General features: G+C 43.5%; 1 non-coding gene across 1 annotated transcript; it reads left to right on the top strand.

Annotated features, from left to right (window-relative positions):
• Window positions 1-514: 514 nt before the first annotated feature.
• On the top strand, window positions 515-678 carry LOC125928668 (U1 spliceosomal RNA). Its single transcript, XR_007459728.1, has one exon. It is a non-coding gene; the product is annotated as a U1 spliceosomal RNA (small nuclear RNA).
• The last annotated feature ends 5655 nt before the right edge of the window (window positions 679-6333 follow it).

The following is a 6333-nucleotide window of genomic DNA, read 5'->3' as shown; positions in this document are numbered from 1 at the left end:
TACAGGGAGGTGGGTGACAAGCAAGCTTGTCTGTTTCAGCCAGAGAATCCCAAACTCCCAGCCCAGCATCATGTGGTTTACCGGGCTGGGTCAGTCCAGAAAGTCTCAAGCCAAACGCCGACATAAATACCGAGCCTGGTGTGGTGATACTCCTGGGGAATAAGCCAAGGGGAAAAGCTCTGAAGCCATACTCCATTTTACCCAGGCTGTGATGGATTCTACTGGAGGAAAGGATAATTAAGAACCAGCCACTGTGAGGATAAGCTCACTCTGAGAAATGTCAAAATCCCGGGGCGGGGCAGGGGGGGGCGGGGCGCAATTTGGATTGAAACTCAGAGAGCACAACAAACAGAAGATGACAACAATCTAAAAGACATCAAATGAGTCTTAAAAACGAATATAGGCTGGCTGGCTCAGGCAAAAGAGCATGTAACTTGATCTCAGGGTCAAGAGCTCGAGCCCCACGTTGGGTGTAGAGATTAAATTAAAAAAAAAAAAAAAAGAGAGAATATATATACTTACCTGGCAGGGGAGATACCATGATCACGAAGGTGGTTTTCCCAGGGTGAGGCTTATCCATTGCACTCTGGACGTGCTGACCTCTGTGATTTCCCCAAATGTGGGAAACTCGACTGCATAATTTGTGGTAGTGGCTGACTACAATCGCGTTTTCCCCTGTAGGAAAAAAAAAAGAATATAAAAAGTGTTGGCCTTTGGAGGGAAGGAGAGACTGGGCGTGAGCACGAGGGAGACTTCCGTGGATTCTAGAATGTTCTGAGTTCTGACCCTAGTGCTGGTTCCAAGGCTTGGTTCACTTTTGGAAATTTGGTGAGGTATGCATCTATGATTAGTACATTTCTCCAGATGTATGTTATAATTCAATTAAAATGATTTAACAAATGATTAAAGGGAAAAATGTTAGGAATCAGAACTCTAAAGAATAAGACATCATTCATGGTGGGGAGGCAGGTGTGTAGAAGAATCAAGTAGAACTTTTATTATTTAAAAAAAAAATTTTTTTTTCAATGTTTATTTTTGGGAGACAGAGAGAGACAGAGTGTGAGTAGGAAGGGGCAGAGAGAGAGCGAGACACAGAATTCAAAGCAGGCTCTAGGCTCTGAGCTGTCAGCACAGAGCCCGACGCGGGGCTCGAACCCACAAACCGTGAGATCATGACCTGGACCAAAGTCGGACGCTCAACCGACTGAGCCACCCAGGCGCCCCTCAAGTAGAACTTCTAAAAATGAAACATGCGCTCCATGAAACAAAATTTAAAAAAGGAAATGAGCTGTATAACAGGTTAAAGTAGCTGAAATCAAAACTAGTAAGCTGGGAGACACGTCTGAGGAACAGATTCTCTGTGCCCAGAATGCACAGAAAACCAAAATGAGAGGAAATACAAAGGAGAAGTTAGAAGGCATAGAAGAGAGAATAACAAATGTCAACATAGGCCTAGTAGGATCCAATAAAGAGAGAGAAAGAATGGGGGAAGGACAATATTTAAAGACAGAATGATTGCTCAATTTTCGGAACTGACAAAAGATACAAGTTTAAAGACCCAAGAAGCATAAACCCTACCCGTGTTTAGAAAGAGTAAGTCTTCGGGGCACCTGGGTGGCTCAGTCAGTCTCACATGAGCGGCTCAGGTCATGATCTCACAGTTTGTGGGTTCAAGCCCTGCCTCGCGCTCTGTGCTGATAGCTTAGAGCCTGGAGCTTGTTTCGGATTCCGTGTCTCCCTCTCTTTCTGCCCCTCCCCTGCTCGTGTTCTGTCTCTGTCTCTCTCAAAATAAATAAATAAATAAATAAATAAATAAATAAACAAACAAACAAACAAACATTAAAAAAAAAAAAGAGTAATTCTTCACTTCAAAACCATCACGGTGAACACACGTAACAAAAGCAAAAAGGAAAAAAGAAGTTTAAAGCTACCAGTGGCACTACCAGGGCTGATTATCTGACCATAATAAGACTGATGGCAGAGGGGCGCCCGACTGGTTCAGGCAGTAGAGCATATGACTCTTGATCTCAGGGTTGTGAGTTTGAGCACCACACTGGGCACAGAGCTAGCTTTAAAAAATAAAAAAAATAAGAAGGGTTCCAAGGTCCTTGTTTTGTTTGGGATTAATTTTTGGCTTTGTTGAATCAAAGATGCATGCCAGAAATCGACAACTTCTAAAATTTTGAAATAGAATTATTATAATAAGAAAGGTTGGGGGAAGGAATAAAAGATACTAACCAATTTCCATGTGATGACATAAATAATTCAAATACGTCTGTAATCACAATAAATGAAAATAGACTAACTTGGCAATTAAAGGGTTATATGATTATACACTATTCATAATATTTGACCATATGCTATTTACAAGAGGCTCACCTAAAAACATAAAGATTCAAAAAGACTAAATGTCAGGAGATGAGGGGAAAACATGTGAGGCAAGGTGCCTGGGTGGCTCGGTCGGTTAAGCGGCCAGCTCTTGATTTTGGCTCAGGTCATGATCCCAGGGTCATGGGATTGAGGCTTGTGTCAGGCTCCATACTGAGTATAGAGCCTACTTAAGATTCTTCTCTCCCTCTGCCTCTCTCTCTCCCCTGCCCAGTTTCTCTCTCTCTCTCAAATAAATAAATTAATTAATTAAAATGTGAGGCAAAAGAACATGACTACGGACCAATTCAAGCAGACTTTTAGGCAAAAACAGAAGAAAACAAAACACTGGTAGGCACAGAGCCTCACTACATAATGTTCAAAAGCATCAGTTAACCAAGACAAAAGAATTTAAACCTGTAGGCACATAACAACAGTCTCCAAATACAAAAGGCAAACATTCACAGAATTACAAACACACGTTGACAAATCCACAATCATGGTGATGAAATACATTAAAATACCTCTCCCACCAGTTGAGAGCTAGAGCAAGCAGGGAAGAAGTAGTGTGGACATGGAAGATTTAAACCACCCTCACAGGGGCGCCTGGCTGGCTCTGCCAGAAGAGTGTGTGACTCTTGATCTTGGGGTTGTGGGTCTGAGCCCCATGCTGGGTGTAGAGATGACTTAGAAAAATAAAAAAATCTAAAAATAAATAAATAAATAAATAAAAATAAACTACCCTCATAAAACTCCATATGAGATAGAGAATACACACGGACTATTTTCAAAAAACTGACCACATGCTAAGTCACAAACAAGTCTTAATAAATACCAAAAATCACTATCGTGCATAGCATATTCTCTGACCACAATAGAATACAGTGGGAAATCAGCAAGACGGAACATAAGCAAATCCCCATGCATTCCAAACATGAAAATACCTTTCTAAGTATTGACTGGTCAAAGAAGATACGAAAACACCATATGATAAAACAGAGAGGATACACCTACAGGAATACTTAGGGCAAAATTTACAGCCTTAAGGGGAACCCCGGTGGCTCAGTTGGTTGAGCATCCAACTCTTGATTTCCACTCAGGTCATGATCTCGCAGTCATGAGGTAGAGCCCCGTGTCAGGTTCTGCGCTGACAGTGTGAGGCCTGCTTGGGGTTCTCTCTCCCCGTCTCTCTGCCCCTCCTCCACTTGCGCAGTATTTCTCAAAATAAATAAATAAACTAAAAAAAAAAGACTTTATCAGCAAGCAAAACAAACTCCCTTTGTGCTCTCAGGATGGGCAGACCTTAAATAAGAAAACAGTAAGTTAATAACTCAGGTGAGAGAAGAGCCAGAGGGGTAAAAAAGTGGGGGGGGGGGGGGCTGCTGCTATTTCAAATAGAGCTGTTAGGGAGGGCTTCTCTGAGCAGAAGCCTAAAGGAGGCGAAGGTGGGCGTCCTGTGGGTATCAGGGGGACAGCAGGTGGAAAGGCCCGAAGGCTGGGCATCAGACATACAGAGCCACGCACCCACCTTGGCTGGGCCGAGACCCATGGGAGAGGCAGGGAGGGGCCGGAAGGTGAGTAGGTCACAGTGAAAGGCTCTGGTTCCTACTCTGGAGGACAGAGGGTCCGAGCAGAGACCATGGCATGCCTTGATTTTGGTTTTTGAGGAAAACACCACGACTGCTCCATGGCAAACAGACCAGACCAAGGAGACAGAGGTGAAGCATCCTTCTTACCCAAACATTCCCACCTCTTCTCTAATATATCTGAGATCTTTCTGAACAGTTTTTTGAGATATTTTGCAGTCTGCACATTTTTATTTTTTTATTTTGTACATTTTTTAAAATGTTTGTTTATTTTAGAGAAAGACACAGCACAGAATGCGAGCAGGGGAAGGCCAGAGAGAGAGGGAGACACAGAATCCGAAGCAGGCTCCAGGCTCTGAGCTGTCAGCACAGAGCCCGACGCGGGGCTGGAACTCACCAACCGTGAGATCGTGACCTGAGCTGACGTCGGAACGCTCAACCGACCAAGCCACCCAGGTGCCCCCCCTTTTTTAATGTTTATTTATTTTTGAGAGAGAGAGAGAGAGAGCACAAGCAGGGGAGAGGGAGACACAGAATCTGAAGCAGGTTCCAGGCTCTGAGCTGTCAGCACAGAGCCTGATGCGGGGCTCCAACTCTCAGAACCGGGAGATCATGACCCGAGCTGAAGTCAGACACTTAACAGGCTGAGCCACCCAGCCACCCATTTAATTTTTTTAATGTTTATTTATTTTAGAGAGAGAGAGAGACAGAGCACAGAGTAGGAGCAAGAAAGGGGTAGAGAGACAGGGAAAGTCTGCATGTTTTTAGTGCTAGCGAGCTACAGTTTTGGTTATAAACAAAGCATATTCAGTACTCTGTTTTCTTCTTTACTTTCATCATATATAGATGGGAGAATTCCATGAGTCAATTTCAATTTTTCTCATACTCCTATTCATTTGTATGGAAAGTCTCTGACCTACAGTAACATGCTTGTAACAGAAGCTTTGCAGTGGCTCAACACAGATGCTCACTGAGATTGACACAGGAGCGGACTGTACAGATTTCTAGAGTATCGGTACGCCTTTTCACAGAAATTGACTATTTAAATCACTGACCTTAATCTCAACCTAAAAATTACTCATATTCAGATTATCCTACATAAGTTAACCATATCACACCAACAAAACACCAACATTTCAGAACTTAAAAATAGCTGAATACTGGGGTGCCCAGGTGGCTCAGTCGCTTGAGCATCTGACTTTGGCTCAGGTCATGATTTGCTGCAGTTCGAGGGTTCAAGCCCCACGTCAGGCTCTGTGCTGACAGCTCTGAGCCTGGAGCCTGCTTCAGATTCTGTGTCTCCCTCTTTTTCTGCCCCTTCCCCACTTGTGCTGTCTCTCAAAAATAAATAAAAAACGTTATAAAAAAAAGTTACAAAAAATAGCTGAATGCTGCAAACTATCGCAACGACTATTATTCATGTTTTACAGAGAACTGACAGTTGACACAATTCACTTGAGGTCACACAGCTAGTAGTAAGTGGCTTGGCCAGGATTAAACACAAGCAGTTTGAAATGCAATGCACAGGCCCCACCACTACATTAAAGGTTCCCAGAGAAACTGTTGGGCCTTCGGGGGACTTCCACCCCCAGGACCCACAGGGACTGGTAAAGACTGGGATATGCACTCTGTCGAAGAAGTTAGGGAGCAAATCAGTATCAAAGCTCATGAGGACAACCTCAGGAGAGGCTGGGCATCTAACTTTGCCAGGGAGGCATTCGCCAAGGGTATGGAACTTTCTAGGATTGGTTTCAATCTCTGGATCCTGGGTGGAAGGCAGGCTTTGTGCAAGAGAACCCAAAAGAAGGGAAAGGGTTTTTGCTAGTTGGGACATGGCCCAAGACTGGCCCTGGATGCTGGCTGGGTAGAGTAAGGAGGATCAAGTCTGGTATCAGGGATGATCCATGGATGGTCCTCATACTGGAAGAGCCCCAGCCATCGGCCTTTCTGGAAGTCTTCCCTCTTTTTACTTCATTAATGATAAATGACACCCTTCTCCTTCATGTAGGGCCTTGTGGGATATGACAGATGACTCTTAATATGGGTTCCTGTCCCCCAGGATCTCACCTTGAAGCGACTTTGGACTGGGAGCTTTTGTAATAAAAAATGTAAGGCCATTCGAGAATAAATATTAAGGTCTCAAAAAACTGGAAGAAAATAAATAAGAATAAACAATAAGGTTTTCATTTAGTCAAGGGCACTTATGTTTTTAGAGTAATGGAGTTATGGGGCAGAGAGGTGGAGGGAGGGTCCAAGTTCAAAATGGGCAAGGAGAGAAGAAACCAAATTAGCCACAATGATGCTAGACACATAGGAGACAGGTGCTCAAAACAGATTATTGTGAACCAAGAATTTTACCAACATTTCTCCATCTAATCTT

Source organism: Panthera uncia, chromosome E3 (genome assembly GCF_023721935.1).
Source record: "Panthera uncia isolate 11264 chromosome E3, Puncia_PCG_1.0, whole genome shotgun sequence".
Classification (NCBI taxonomy): domain Eukaryota; kingdom Metazoa; phylum Chordata; class Mammalia; order Carnivora; family Felidae; genus Panthera; species Panthera uncia.
The sequence above is the reverse complement of the archived record's forward strand: the minus strand, read 5'-3'. Positions and strand labels throughout refer to the sequence as shown.